At 49.5% G+C, this 15,638-nt stretch overlaps 1 long non-coding RNA gene across 1 annotated transcript in view; it reads right to left on the bottom strand.

Moving 5' to 3' along the window:
* LOC136794072 (uncharacterized) overlaps positions 1 to 547 on the bottom strand; it is a 321,393-nt gene extending 320,846 nt beyond the window's left edge. The window contains exon 1 of the long non-coding RNA XR_010840311.1: positions 433 to 547. This is a non-coding gene — a long non-coding RNA (uncharacterized lncRNA). The remainder of the gene's footprint in view (positions 1 to 432) is intronic.
* Positions 548 to 15,638: the final 15,091 nt, after the last annotated feature.

The following is a 15,638-nucleotide window of genomic DNA, read 5'->3' as shown; positions in this document are numbered from 1 at the left end:
CCCATGGAGCTCCTGGTAAGAGACTTTGTGATGGTCCCTCAGGACGCTACTCAGTGGGCCTGATAAGCGGCAGGCCGGGGGGCGGGGTTTAAAGAAGATGATTAAAATTGCATAGTGAATAGACTTGAATATTCTAGTCAGGAGTTTTATTGATAAGAGAATGTTTCTTTTTACATGATGTGCCAACCACCACTGTTGAGTTTCTCCGCCAAGGTTCAGTGTGCACCGCGAGGAAAGATATTAAACATCGGAAGCGTCTAAATTGTAGTGGATGTAGCCAAGGACATTTGACGTGCCCTAAGCTGACGATCCCCACCCCCGTGGGCCCCCAAGAAGAGGGAACCTCGTCTGTCCCTAAGTGTAAGCATGAATCGAACCCTGAAGCCTCCCGCAAAGAGGTCACTCAGCACCAATTAAAATCCAGGCCATTACCTCAGCAGACTCCGTGGCTTCATCCTCTCCAGAAGAAGGAACAGCCGGCACAGGATTCTCAAGGCTGACTAGACTGGCTCCAGGAGCCAACTTCACCTCAACGAACATCGCAGGAGGCCGGCGCCGACTGGACGAACTGCGCACGCACACGGTTTGCGCCCTTGTGCGCAGGGGCGACTGTGCGCATGCGCGAGTCTGCGCATGCGCAGTTGCGAGTGTGCGCGACCGTGCGCACGCGCATCACTGGCTGTCCGCCCTCTTTTAATTTATTTATATATTATTATTATTTTTTCTTTTCTTTTTTTCTTTTTGCGGCACGCGGGCCTCTAACTGTTGTGGCCTTTCCCATTGCGGAGCACAGGCTCCGGACGCGCAGGCTCAGCGGCCATGGCTCACGGGCCTAGCCGCTCCGCGGCGTGCGGTATCTTCCCGGACCGGGGCACGAACCCGCGTCCCCTGCATCGGCAGGCGGACTCTCAATCACTGTGCCACCAGGGAAGCCCTTGTCCGCACTCTTGCCCCATCCTTTCCTCCATCCCAGACCCAGGTCCCTGCATTCAGGGCTGATGAAACAGGGCTGTGTAAACTCCTATTCAACTCATTTTAATTGAAGGTCCTACAGATGACCAGAAATTTTGCCTCAATTCAATAGAACTTGTAAAATGCAAGACCACCTGCCTCTCTCCTCCTAACCAACTCAACCCATCGCCAAGTCACTGGAGATGTAACCTGGGCCCCTCAGGAGCCTCTGCTCCTATCAATGTCTTACTTGGGCGGGGGGGCGAGGGGGGCAGTGGCGGGAGCATGGGGCTGCAGAAAAGACACAAGGGAGAAGCAGCTGCAGTTAAGGCCCTGAGATCAAACTCCTCCCCAGCCCAGCCTCCTCAGAGACGATGTTTCTTCTAATGTTTGTTGTTTGTTTTAACCAGATTCTAATTCCTTGAAGTTGCCAACGGCTAACCACACTGCCAACTTGGCTGACATAAACAGATATTAGTGTTGTAAATAAATTGAACTTACCCAACAGTTAATAAGATTTGCAAAATGATATGGAGCATATAGTCACTACTTTGTTTCCTGGTAATTAATCATGGTGGAAATAAATAAGGCCAACCACTGCTTCCCAAGGACTGCATCTCCCAAGCCACAGGCTTCACAGAGGCTTTTCTAATTCCTGGATATTAGCTGTGCTGTCTGGCTTTGTGTTGTCTGTGCAGCTTCCAACTCCTCTTTCCTATTGGATGAGAATCTCCCATTGGATAAGGTCTTGGTAGGTGGCTACTTGGGAGACTAAACAGGCCAGGTGCTCCTCTCTGCACCCAGGTGTCCAGGTCATAGACCTGAACCCCAGCCTGATTCAATACGCTACTTCTGCCAAGACTTGTCTCGAACAAGTGACGCAAGGCACAGAGGCACTAGAATTCTTTCCCAGTGATGAGGGGTCTGTACCAGGCCATTCTGGCTGAAAAGCATTTATTTCAAAAGCTCCTGCTGTTTTCTGCCTATTTCCTCCAGGCCCCACCCTATATTTTCTTCCCAATAAATTCCCTTTTTGGCTACAACAGCCAGACACTGTTTCTTTCTCCTGAAAGAAACAGTGTAACCCACCAAACAGCTGCTTCAAACCTTTCTTGCTAACAGAATCCCAAGTTTTCAATTGTTCGTACATCCATCAGGCCCAGGTAGATGTATCATGATTGGTCCGTCCCATCCCTTTGTCCAGTGATTGGTTTAAGATTAGACCTGTGACCCAGTTCTGACCAGAGACCCAGAAGGAAGCTACTAGAGCTCTGAGAAAGCTTTTCCTCACTGATTTCACCCTTACCCCTTTTCTTCCTACTTGAGAAGCTGCTACATGAGAATGGAAGCTTGGAGCCACTGCAGCCATCTTGCCGCCATGAGGGAAGACTGCGGCAGCCGTGAAGAAGGCAGAGAGAGAAGGTGGAAGGGCCTGAGTCCTTGATGATCTCTCAGAGATTCCACACCAATCCTGGCATCACCTGTCTCTGACCTGCAGGTTTGCTGTGATTAATCAGCCCGGTCATTTAGTTCTTTATTCCAAGTGTTTTGTTATTTGCAGCTGAAACATCCTGATATACTGATTCATTAAATTTCACTGTTTTCCAAAATAACATATATTCTATATATAAATCTGTTCCTCTGGAGAACCTTGACTGAGTAGACCAGTGTACTGGTGGGTTGAGGGTAGCATCAAAAGATTCCTTTTTTTTTTTTTTTTTTTTGCCTAGGATAGTCTCTACAATCTGTTCTGTTGACAGAGCATACCCTGGGGAGCAAGAGGGTGGTGGGGACAGTGATGTCCCATCCGAGGGGAAGAGTTGGGAGAGGGAAAGGACAGGGAGGAGGGGGGTGGGGTGCATCAGGCCATAGTGTGGAGGACCTGAACCGTCAGGGTGAGGAGTGTGTAGTTACATTAGTAGTGGTCACTGGGGAGTCACCGGAGGTTCCTGAAGAAGAGAGTGACATAATCCAAAAGCTAAATCTGGTGGCTCTGTGGAGAGGGATTGAACAGGAGCGCTGATGTCAGGGCGCCCAGGGAAAACATAACGAAAGGCTGAACTCGGGCATGAGGAGATGGTAGAAAGTTCACATGAGGAAAGAACAGAATAGAATCCAGGTGACCAGACCACCGAGGACATGTAGGAGGAATGCTAACTCCAGTAAGGGAACTAGAAAGTGAGGCCAGGGAGCTGGTTTGTGGGCAAGAAATACTGAGTGTAAGGTACTCGTAGGTCGTCCAAGTAGAGATTTTATTGGAATCATTATTGACTGACACATATTGAGAACATACTCCCTTCTGGGTACCATGTTAAGCCCTTCAAACTCATGATCTCATTTAATCCTCACAGCATCCCATTGGGTAGATATTATTGCCCCCCTTTTTAAGATGAGGAAACTGAGACTCTGAGAAGTTAAGTACTTCCCAAGTTCCCACAGCTAGTAAGAGCCCAGGCTCGTTACTCCAAAGCTCCCAACCGCCTCTAGGCTCCGGCAATTGGACAAGCGGTTAGAAGCTAGTTTAAGGCCACAGAGAAGATGGGGGGGGGAGGGTCTTAGGAATGTCCTGGGACCTCCAGGAAATTTGGAGGAGGAGAGGGAGAGAAGAACTAGTCTTTATCGAATACCCTTAGACAAGTCACTTCACTGTCACCATCCATCAGTTAGCCTTTACTCAGACCTCAGTTCAGCAGGATGTGAGTGGGGTTTGGAGTTGGTATTGATGTCCCACTACAGCTCACTAGCCACAGTGCCATTAGCTGAATGTGAAAGAGATCCCTTGCTCCTTCCACTTTCCAACTCAAATTCCCAACTTCTTTTTCTTTTCTAATCAGTACTTCTTTTCTGGTTGTGAGTGGCGGGCAGAACTTTGAAGCAAAATCTGGACAGCAGATGCAGAGGTGGAGCCAGGGCCGGGGAAGCAATTTTGGCGGTCGCTGTACTTTTCAGTTATTCCTCGGGAGCTTCAGAGGTAGTCTGGGATGGAGAGGCACTGAAGAGACAAGAGGGTAGAGAGGATGGCCAGAGGAAGAGGGGAGATGCTAGAGACAGAGAAACCGGGAAGGAAGGCTCGAGGGAGCTGGGGCCAAGGAAGCATTTCATTTACCCTTTCTCCGTCCTCACTTTTATCCCCCAGGATCCTCACACTGGGCTTCTTGACTCCCTTTTCATCTTCTAAAAGAAAAGAAACTCAAGAAAACAAACTGAAACCAAGTTGATCTTCTCCCCTTCCAAGCCAGTTCTATGGCCGCAGCTGTCAGTGGTACCTTCTCTTGGTCCCCCGGGCACTATCTTCCATGCTTCCTCCTTCCCCATCCCACATCCCTTCAGGAGCCAAGTTCAGCACAATTAACCTCAAACACTTCTCCTTCATCAGGCCTTTCCTGTGACCCCATGAGAAAGGGGGTGAGCCTCGGGAGCCTGGAGGAAAGCTCTGACTCATCCACCCCCCGCCACTCAGAGCCTGATGAGGAGAGGGGGTGATGGGTGGGAGGTCACCCACCTTCAGTCCTTCCCCCCTTCAAGTCTGTCTTCCTCAGCCGGGCCTGTGCTCCCAGGGCCAAGCACATTCTGGGTTCCTGACTAGTGTTTGCAGAATGAATAAATATAAATGAAGGAACATGAAACGAAAGGTGCTGAGAGCAGAGGCTGCTGGATGGAAGAGCCTCCAGTCGCACCGGCTGCCACGGCAGTGAGCCACACGGGGCTCTCAGTGAGTCACACGGCTCTCCACACCTCCAAGGCAAAGCTCTGAAAACCATTAGCAGGCCATTAGCTCTGATTCAAGCCCAGCTGGCACGGAGCAGGCTTCAGTCACCCAGCTGCAGAGCTCACACACTGGGTGCCCATCCCTTGGACCAGCAGCCTCAACCTCCTGAACCCAATGCCCCCAGCCGGGTCCAGTCTCAGACCTCCTGCCATTGCCCTGTTTGGGCAAGACTGTGGGGTAGAAGCTCCTAGCAGGTGGGGTCTTTGTCTCACGGCCTGTGTACCTTCAGGAACAGGCTCACCAAAGGAAGGAAGATGGGGTTATTCACTGCTCATTAGGTGCCAGCAGCTCGAACACACCCATGTCATTCATCCCGCCCAGCGGCCCTAGGAGGCGGGTCCTCCTCAGCTCTTTGCAAAGGAGGAAACAAATGCAGGCAAAGACATTGCGACTTCCTTAGACCACACAGCTATTTCGGTAGCAGAGACCCAGCGTTGGTTCAGATGACGGCCTTTTGCTCTCAAGCCCCTGTTCCCTCCAGCAACCATAAAAACAAATGGATCTTGGGCCTGGAGGAGGGAACCCTGGCATCCTGAAGTCCGTGCAGTTAGTGCCCCTTCCCTCCCCGACCCAGGCTGAGTGGGGGAGAGCAGCACCTCCATCTGAGCCTCTCGAGGTGGCTCGCTCCTGGGGTGTTGCTATGGCTGGGTCTCTGCAGCCTCTCAGATGCCCAAGATAGGGAAGGGAGGACTCCCTCTGAGACCTGCAGGGCCTGGTATGTGCTGCTTGCCAAGGGACGGCCTACTGGTTCTACCCCAAACCCTGAGGACCTCCTCCTTTTGCTAGGAGCCTTGGAGCCCAGAGCAAACAGCCAGAGGTGAGGACACATGCCACACTCTTAGAAGGACAAAGTGTCCTGTGGGTGAGAAGAGAGGCAGAGCCAATGAGCCTGGCAAGGGCGAGGTGATTCGGCCCTTGGCCCCAGAGCAGACTCAGCTGGCTAAGAGAGTGTGCTCGCGATGGGAATTCAGACGGGACAGAAGCCGTCAGAGGGCAGGGCCCGAGGCAGGTTCACAGGGGCCCACCCAGCCTCGGCCAAGCATGCTCAGGTGTCTGAGAGGCAGCTTGAAAGGGCCCCCATCATAGTCAGCCGGCTCCAGCTGCCTGTGCTCTGCCTTCCAGAGCTCTGTGCCCTCAGCAATCACTGGACCTCTCCGAGAGCCCCTTCCTCCTGATCGTCACACACTTCAGAAGGCTAGGATGAGTATCAAATGAGACGGTGCATGTGAGCAAAGCACTGTCCAACGGAGCATATGGAAGCAATGGAGAGAAGACATTCAATTTACGTTTGTTAAATGGAACTCTTCTTACTACTAGCTGGATGTTGGGCTTGCAGCTTTTGCTTGATAGGGTTTGGGTTCACATTCCCCCATATCTTGTCATTCTCCCTTTTGATTTGTACTTGGATGGCTGGGGAGTCCCCGTGAACATGAATTGCAGGTCTAGTATATGCGAGATTAGTCCTTCTCAAAGTTTGGTCCTGGGACAGACTGTAGCAGCATCTCGTGAAATGCAAATTAGAAATGCACACTCTTGAGCCTCACCCCAGATATACTGATTCAGAAACTCAGGGTGGAGCCCGGTTACTAGTATTTTAATAAGTTCTCTGGTGTTGTTAATACATACTAAATCCAGTGTACTAAGCGTTTCACATGAATACCTCATTTAATTCCACAAAGCCTAAGGAATTGGGAGCTAAGATGTCTGACTCACAGGTGAGAGACAGGGGTTTGGAGAAGTTAGTGACTTGCCCCAGGTCCTCACCTGGCAAGTGAACTCTGGGTCTGCGGGATCCCCTGCATTATTGCCTCCCCCTCACCACTGCAACTGCAGTGCCTCTCAGAAGTGGGATGTGTTTGTTCCCAGAGGGCTTCCCTCGGGCAGACGTGGGAGGCAGAAGTAAATGGTGAAGACGGAGCATTCCCCTGGGCTGGTGAACAGATTAGCCAGCTGTTCCTATGTGGTTTGCAAGACCAACTGGACTGTTATCTTTTATGAGAATAGGCAAATATTTAGCCCTGGGGCTATCCCACTATTAAGCTGGCACTAAGAAGGCATTCCTAGTGGTTTGCACCCCGAACACCTGCCGTCTGCCAAGCCTGAGTCTCAGCAGCATTGAGACCTGTTGGGGTGACTGAGGATTATGGCACCATCAATGACACGTTGAGCTCCCACCGCTTGCAGGAGGTGGAGGCTTCTAGAGGCTTCGCGATTTATCTTCCACCAGGTATGATTATGCCCCTTTAACAGATGGGAAAACTGAGGCCCCAAGAGGCTCAGGGACAAAAGCTCCTAAGCAAGGGGGGCAGGGCTCTGGCCCGCCCAGCTCTAATGATCATTCCTTCCAATATGCTACGCTCTGAGAAGCCAGTTCTCAGAGCCAGGCAAATCTGCTCCCGGCCTCGGCAGGCAGGCCCACTTTCCCTCTCGCCTCCCTGCCCCAGAAGACAGCCAACTGAAACCCACCAGCACAGGTGGGTAGAGCGCGGGAGAGCGGAGCCAGAGGAGCCCCAGAGGCACCTGTCAGCGGCCACACGATGGCGCTGTGGTTCAGGAGACTCTGGGTCCTGCCTGACACGGTCTCCGAGGAACAAGGGTCACGACCCGGGACCCTTGCGGGACGGGACCCACCAGGATAAGAGAGCTGCCTCGCGAACGACTCGACCCCAAGGAGGAAGAAAGAGGTTGTTGAGGACGCTCTCCCACGCCCACCCGACCGGGATGCCCCTCCCCTCCGTCCTCCGTCCCGCCTGTGACACGGAGGCCGCATCAGGGAGCGCAGGATGCAGAGGCAAGCCTGGGACTCCGCAGCGACACGCAGGCAGCCCCCAGGAGACCTGCTTCTCATTCCCGGCCCTCCCTTCCTCTTTGCCCCTCAGCTCCTCCCCTTCCCAGCCAGCCAGCCAGTCCCAGCCCACTGCTCTCGCACTGTATAATTTTCTTATAAGTGAAATATAGTTGATTTTAAATATCTGTTTGTTTCAGGTGTACGGCAAAGTGATTCATATATATAGAGAGAATTATTACAAGATACTGAATATATAATTTAAAACCATGCTCACAAGTTGAGGATTTTAAATATTGCAAAACTAAACATCAGAAACGATCTCTCGACTGTTAAGGCATGCTCCTACTTTAAAACTCAGCCATTGAATTTCCCTGTCTATATCAAAAATAAGTAACAGAAATAGGAGTCAGGGCTTCCCTGGTGGCGCAGTGGTTGAGAGTCCGCCTGCCGATGCAGGGGACACGGGTTCGTGCCCCGGTCCGGGAAGATCCCACATGCCGCGGAGCGGCTGGGCTCGTGAGCCATGGCCGCTGCGCCTGAGCGTCCGGAGCCTGTGCTCCGCAATGGGAGAGGCCACGGCAGTGAGAGGCCTGCGTACCACACACACACACACACACAGACACACACACAGAAAAAAAAAAAAAAAACGAAAAAGAAAAAAAAAAAAGAGTCAGAGTCCTGTGCCTTCTGTTACCTCTCATTCCCAGAGTCCTTTCCCATCTCTTAAGAAAAACACGCTTGTGGAAGTGGAATTTTGAGTTCAAATCCTGGATCTACCATTAAAAATCATGTGACACCAAGTGAATTCTTTAATCTCCTTGAGCCTCACTTTTCTCATCAATAAAATGAGAATACTACTAGTACCCACCTTACGGGTTGTTGGAAAAATTAAGTATATATAAACCATTTAGAATAGCGCTCTGACACATGGGAAGCGCTCAATAAATGTTACCATTATTATTTCTTTTCCTCTGATACACTGTGCACATCAGCCATTTGGCATTGAATGCAGACAGCCTTGTGCTTTTGGTTGACTCTTCATATAGGATGTCCCAAGGCCAGAGAGCTGTCTTCTATATCTCTGTGCTCCAAAACGCCCAGCACAGGCCCTCTCCTGGTGCATGATAATTACAGTGGGTCACAGTGGTCACCGCAAACCACAGCCTCCAGCTACAATTCTGCATTCATGTTGTCTTCTCCAGGTGGTGGGTTCTTACACAGATCTGCTGATGCAACTGCTGAGTGCTCCCCTTCTCTGCTGTGGGATGCGTGGTGCCCAGTTTTGAGTGATGAGAGCCTTTTACTCTCCTCTAGGCAGGAAGCCCCTCCTGCTTCCTGGGGCTGGGGGGATGCCTAGAGTGGGTGAGCGGTAGTGCCAAACTTGTTTTGTTTCCACTTAGGATTGGAGATACTGTGTGCTCCATATAAAGGCCTGCTTGGGCAGAGAGGAAGAAGCCGCCTCTAGACCCTTAGCCAGATTAAGACAGTGGGGAACACTTACCTCTGCTGGGCATGACCACACAGGTTAACAAGTCAGGTTGTAGATGTTTGCGTCTGGAGTTCTTGGTGGCTTCCGTTTATATTTTTCCTGACTTCTCCATCTCTAGGAGTCAGGGTCAGGTCTTTCTTTAACATCTGTCTCGGTCTTGCACTAACCAGTGCTTGGCAAAAGGACTTGCTAGCAGTGCACGATCACTCCACGTGTATTGACTGACTTTCTGACAAATTGGCTCTGGTGGGGGGGGGGGGCTCAACCAAACTGGATGTCGAGCAGATCTTTTTAAAAGCTGCGATCCAACTCATTGCATTCCATTAGTGGACCCTGCTGAAGCTATTCACAGATCACTCAGCTGTCAATAAAATCTAAGGGCATATGCAAATGAGGGTGTTGGAGGTGTGAGCGGGACCTGGGGTGGAAATGGCTTCTAGTTCATCTAGGAAGTCTTCCTGGTTATTGGGGTAGGAGATAAAGCTGTGAGTAAAATGGACGCAGTTTGACAAAGTGAGAGGAGAGTGTGGTTTTAGGCCATAACCCACCCTTTCCTGGTTCAGGTCCTCACTTGAGTCATTCCAGGGTTCCCCTGCCAGCCCCTGAGAACATTCCAGTGTATGACATCTTTCAGGAAGCTAGCTGAGTTTCCTGGAGAACATCACCCACAGAGAGCCAATCCACCACCTCCACCCCCAGATCTTTCTTAGAAATCCTACCTGTCTGCAGCTAGAAATGAACGGAATAGAGGTGGAGGATTAAGCAATAACCAAATAGTGGGTTTGGGGTGCCGTGTTTACTATCTGGTTTCTTGTCAGGGCCCCTCGATGGCATCTACTCTCTGGGACAGGACACATTCAAATGAGAAATGTGAGTTGAGCCCAGGGGAAGGATGTCTGAGGGGCTCTTGGACACTCTGATCTCTCGCTCAGCTGGTGGAGTGGGGCTGGCACAGCCAGGAGCTCTCTCAAATCCTCACCTTCCTGTTTCTCTCTTGGGACTTTGAGAGGGAAATCTAAAGCGTGTGTCTCTGATTCATTTACTATGAACTCATCAAGCTGGTGCTTGGCAAGAGTCCTTGGATGTCTCAGAAAGGGCTTTTGGTTTGGTTTCATTTGTTTTTTGTGGTGCTTTTCCTTTGAAATAGGAAGTCTGTTTTTGCCAAGAGTACAGTGAAACACTAGATTTGAGGTTGGATCAGAGCACAAGAAGAAATTAAGATTTTCTCCTTTGTGCTTCCCAGTTTTTAACTGTGCAAAACAAGTGATAGATAACATTTAATTTGGCAAATTGGGTCCTATTATTATCCTCATTTTACAAATGAGAAAACTAAACCCAGAGAAGTTAAGTAAATTGCCCAGTCCATACCTGCCGAGTACCAAGTACTACAGAATTTTGGGCGACTTACAAAAATGCTGCAATTTTTTTTAATCAGAAGAAAAAAATTAATGTTAGGTCTGAAGAAGATGTTTTGACATATGATATTAATATATTTGACTTATACCAACACGGCCGTAAAAGTTTGAATTATTTTAGAAGCTGGCACTGTGTTAGGTACCAGGCAGAATTAGAGCATAACGGTGGCAGTTATTTGGTGCCACTGCCCTAGTGTAGGCTGACCATTAAGTGCAAAGTGATTCAGACACCACGTTATCCCCTCCCTGGGGGAGCCAGGCCCGCATCCTAACTCAGAGCAGCCTGTGCTTGACATAGTGCTACAAGGTTTGGACTAGGTAGGTTACAAGAGGCTTCATGGAGTTGGGAGTTGAGAAGAAAGAGGGTTAAACCCTCTTTAAGGAGGGAGACCGGAAAGTGGAGGCATTTTGAGGAATGGGGAATTCACTGGTATGGGGGAGACAGAGGCAGCTGATAGAGATGTTGTGTCAGTTATCAGTTAAAACTCTGTTCCATCATGACTTCTGAAGTTTTTCTTCTACATTTCACATGAAGGAGCCACATTTAACTGTGACATTCCATCAGTAATATTTAAGACCAAATTGTTACTTAAACTCACAATGATTATCTTTTATAACAGAAGAGTCAATAAGACTTTTCTTTTTTTTTTTTTTTTTTGGTACACGGGCCTCTCACTGTTGTGGCCTCTCCCGTCACGGAGCACAGGCTCTGGACGCGCAGGTTCAGCGGCCATGGCTCACAAGCCCAGCCGCTCCGCGTCATGTGGACTCTTCCGGGACCGGGGCATGAACCCGTGTCCCCTGCATCGGCAGGCAGATTCTCAACCACTGCGCCACCAGGCAAACCCCAAGACTTGTTTTCGTTCACAGTTCTTTTCTGTTAGATACTAGTGAATTCTTTAGCATTTCATTCTTTAGCATTCCACCACTAGTTAGCAAATTGTCCAAAAGGTCATAAGAAACCATCTCACTTCCTTATTTTTTGCATCAAAATGACATACTAAGTATTGCAGCATGTTTTCCATGGAGCAGACTGGTGGTTTACAAACAGGGATCCCCAGAGCTAAGGCTTGGTAAGGATGCCTCAAAAAAAGGGAACGGCCAGGGCCTGGGTGCTCGGGGTCCTTCTCCTGCTTTAACTGAGCAAGATATATATATATACACATATATATGGATATATATATGTATATATACATACATATGTATATATATATATATACACGTATATATATATATCATTTTATTTTTTTATTGCACTTCACTTTATTGCGCTTCACAGATATTGTGGTTTTTACAAACTGAAGGTTTGTGGCAACCTGGCATCAAGCAAGTCTATTGGTGCCATTTTTCCAATAGCATTTGCTCGCTTCATGTCTCTGTGTCACATTTTGGTAATTCTTGTAATATTTCAAACTTTTTTGTTATTATTACACTATGGTGATCTGTGATCAGTGATCTTTGATGTTACTATTGTAATTATTTTGGCACTTTTTAGTGATAAAATATTTTTAATAAATTTTTATTTTCTCTCTCTCTCTATTTTTAAATAAATTTGTTTATTTACTTATGGCTGCATTGGGTCTTCTTTGCTGCTTGCGGGCTTTCTCTAGTTGCGGCGAGCAGGGGCTACTCTTCATTGCGGCGGGCAGGCTTCTCATTGCGGTGGCTTCTCTTGTTGCGGAGCACGGACTCTAGGCGCGTGGGTTTCAGTACTTGTGGCACGTGGACTCAGTAGTTGTGGCTCGCGGGCTCTAGAGCACAGGCTCAGTTGTTGTGGCACACGGGCTCAGTTGCTCAACGGCATGTGGGATCTTCCTGGACCAGGGCTCGAACCCGTGTTCCCTGCATTTGCAGGCAGATTCTTAACTATTGCACCACCAGGGAAGCCCCTTATATATTTTTAATACATTTTTTTAGACATACTACTTTGGCTTAATAGACTGCAGTACAGTGTAAACATAACTTTTCTATACACTGGGGAACGCCCAAAATTGTGAGACTCGATTTATTGCAATATTCACCTTATTGTGGTGATCTGGAACCGAGCCCACAATACCCGAGGTATATATAATATATGTAGAGCTTCTATGAAATCTTTCTTTCTTTTTGAATTTATTTATTTTTGTGTGTGTGTGCGGTACGCGGGCCTCTCACTGCCGTGGCCTCTCCCGTTGCGGAGCACAGGCTCCGGACGTGCTGGCTCAGCGGCCATGGCTCACGGGCCCAGCCGCTCCGCGGCATGTGGGATCTTCCCGGACCGGGGCACGAACCCGTGTTCCCTGCATCGGCAGGCGGACTCTCAACCACTGCGCTACCAGGGAAGCCCGAAATATTTCATTTTTGAAAAAGGATTTCTCGGGGGCTTCCGTGGTGGCTCAGTGGTTAACAATCCGCCTGCCGATGCAGGGGACACGGGTCCGAGCCCTGGTTCAGGAAGACCCCACATGCCGTGGAGCAGCTAAGCCCGTGCGCCACAACTTCTGAAGCCCAAACGCCTAGAACCCATGCTCCGCAACAAGAGAAGCCACCACAATGAGAAGCCTGCGCACCACAACAAAGAGGAACCCCCGCTCGCCGCAACTAGAGAAAGCCCGTGAGCAGCAGTGAAGACTCAATGCAGCCAAAAATTTAAAAAAAAAATTTTTCTAAAGGATTTCTCGGAACTTCCCTGGCAGTCCAGTGGTTAAGACTTTGCCTTCCAGTGCAGGGCGTGTGGGTTTGATCCCTGGTCGGGGAGCTAAGATCCCACATGCGTCATGGCCAAAAAACCAAAACATAAAGCAGAAGCAATATTGTCACAGATTCAATAAAGACTTTAAAAACGGCCCACATCGGGTTTCCCTGATGGCGCAGTGGTTGAGAATCGCCTGCTAATGCAGGGGACACGGGTTCGAGCCCCGGTCTGGGAGGATCCCGCATGCCGCGGAGCGGCTGGGCCCGTGAGCCACAATTACTGAGCCTGCGCGTCTGGAGCCTGTGCTCCGCAACAGGAGAGGCCGCGATAGTGAGAGGCCCGCGCACCGCGATGAAGAGTGGCCCCCGCTTGCCAAACTAGAGAAAGCCCTCGCACAGAAACGAAGACCCAACACAGCAAAAATAAATAAAATAAATTAATAAACTCCTACACCCAACATCTTCTTTAAGAAAAAGGTCCACATCAAAAAAAAAAAAAAAAAAAAAAGCGGAGGAGGGGGGATTTCTCTGAAAAAAATGTTTGAAAATCACTGCTGTAAAAACTTGAAGAAAGGTAAACGAGAACTCCAGGAACAAGTTTATTTATTTATACTCTGCCTATTCCAAGAGCAACCTAAAGTGACTTACAAGACTAGATATGACACAACAAGGGTTTTTTGCTTGTTTGTTTGTTTGTTTTGTTTTGTTTCAGTAAAGAAGGAACACGAAAGAGGGGAAAGTAGTGGTGGGAAAAGTCAGATGTTGCCAGGGTAAGGTTTAGGCACCAGTGCCGGGGCTGAGGGGCTGCTGGCGGGTTGGGAAGCAGAGGCTGCAGCTGGTGGGCATGGTGCCCCAGAAGGGTCATGGAGACACAGCCATTCTCCACCTGCAAGAGGAGATGACACCTTGGGCAGGGCCCCGAGCTCCTCATGGATGTTCCTAGAAAATTCGTTAGAGTCCTTTAAAGGAACTTTAAGACCCTGGACAAGCACATCCTCCTCCCTCCTGGCAAGCAGCCTTATCCTCCCCTTCCCTGACAACCCACAGACCAGGGCAAAGGCAGGGCTCTGCCTGCCCACCTGGGTGTCTTCAGTCCTCTGCCGCCACAGCCCCCCCTCACACTACCATACACAGGCCAGCCACCTCCCCAAAAATTATCGCAGAGGGACAAAACCCAGAACGTCATACCCAAGGATCTCTGCTAAATAAAAATAGCAGGGACTTCCCCGGTGATCCAGTGGGTAAGATTCCGCGCTCCCAATGCAGGGGGCCGTGGTTCGATCCCCGGTCGGGGAACTTGATCCCACATGCGTGCTGCAGCTAAAAGTCCACGCGCCGCAACTAAAGATCCCGCGTGCCACAACAAAGATACCGACGCGGTGCAGCCAAAATAAATAAATAATTTTTTATTTTTTTTTAAAGAATAGTGTGTTGACTCCATGCCAGACACTGTTCTGACCCCTTTGTATGTGTTAACTTCTCTGATTCTCACAACAACACTATGATTATTTCCATCTGACAGATCAAGGAACAGAGATGCAGCGAGGTTAAGGTCACTTTCCCAAGGGGATATGAATGGTGACAGTGCTGAGATTTGAACCCGGTTTGGCCCTATGCTCGTAACTACTCATCATGCAACCTCTCAGTCCGCCAACCCGTTCCAGCCAGCTGGCTGGGGGTAGAAAGTGAGTGATGCTCTCTGTCCCTGAGGTTGCACTTCTGACGTTTACCCTCAAGTGGACCTCTCAGCCTCATTCTGTTCTATCCTGTTTGGTGGCCACAGATGGCACTTTGCCCTCTGTCCAGCCATTCACTGGTGCTGTCGATTCCAAGGAAAACCCAAGGTTTGAGGGAGTGAGGGAGCTCAGGGCAGGCCTTCCTCACAGTGGAAGGCTAAATGTGAAAGACAGCATCATGGTTGGTCCGCGGTTCCATCCTATTGACAATAATAATTGTGACAGATGCCACTGACAGCAGGTGCTGCTCCAGACATCTTATATGCATTCTGTCATTTAATCCTCAAAGCAACTGAGCTGGCAGTTGCTGTGGGATTTCGCTGTGGGATGTGGGGATGAGGGTGGGAATTAAAGCCTAGAGAGGTTAAGTAACTCCCTAGAGGACACAGCGAATTCCCCTCTGCTTCCCCCCGCCCCCTAGGGCTGCAGCACCTCTGCTCTCTCCACGGTCACCGCCCCGTGCCCTTGTGCTTCCTAAACCCATTTGCACAGAAGTTCCTTCATGATTTCTCAGGATCTTTCTTTGCTTCTCCTCCTGCCTCAGACTGTCAGTTCCTCAAAAACCAGGGCTGTATTTACCAGTTCTCCTTATGGCCTCTCCTCTCCAACGCCAAGGGCCCCACGTGAAGCTTTTCATAAGGTGCAGCTATCACTGCATTAGCAGCTGGCACCACTGGTAGAAATGCACAAATTAAGAAACAGCCAAAAATCTGCTCTTCACTCCAAAGAACTCTTCACTTGCCTAGATAGGCATAAAGCATGTGTCTGTCTAAACCTTTCAGAAAAACGCCTACCCATGAGTGTCTAAGACCCAACC

The sequence above is a fragment of the Kogia breviceps genome, chromosome 1 (genome assembly GCF_026419965.1).
Source record: "Kogia breviceps isolate mKogBre1 chromosome 1, mKogBre1 haplotype 1, whole genome shotgun sequence".
In the NCBI taxonomy this organism is placed as follows: Eukaryota; Metazoa; Chordata; class Mammalia; order Artiodactyla; family Physeteridae; genus Kogia; species Kogia breviceps.
Note: the sequence above shows the minus strand (reverse complement) of the source record. Positions and strands in the feature narration are given on the sequence as shown.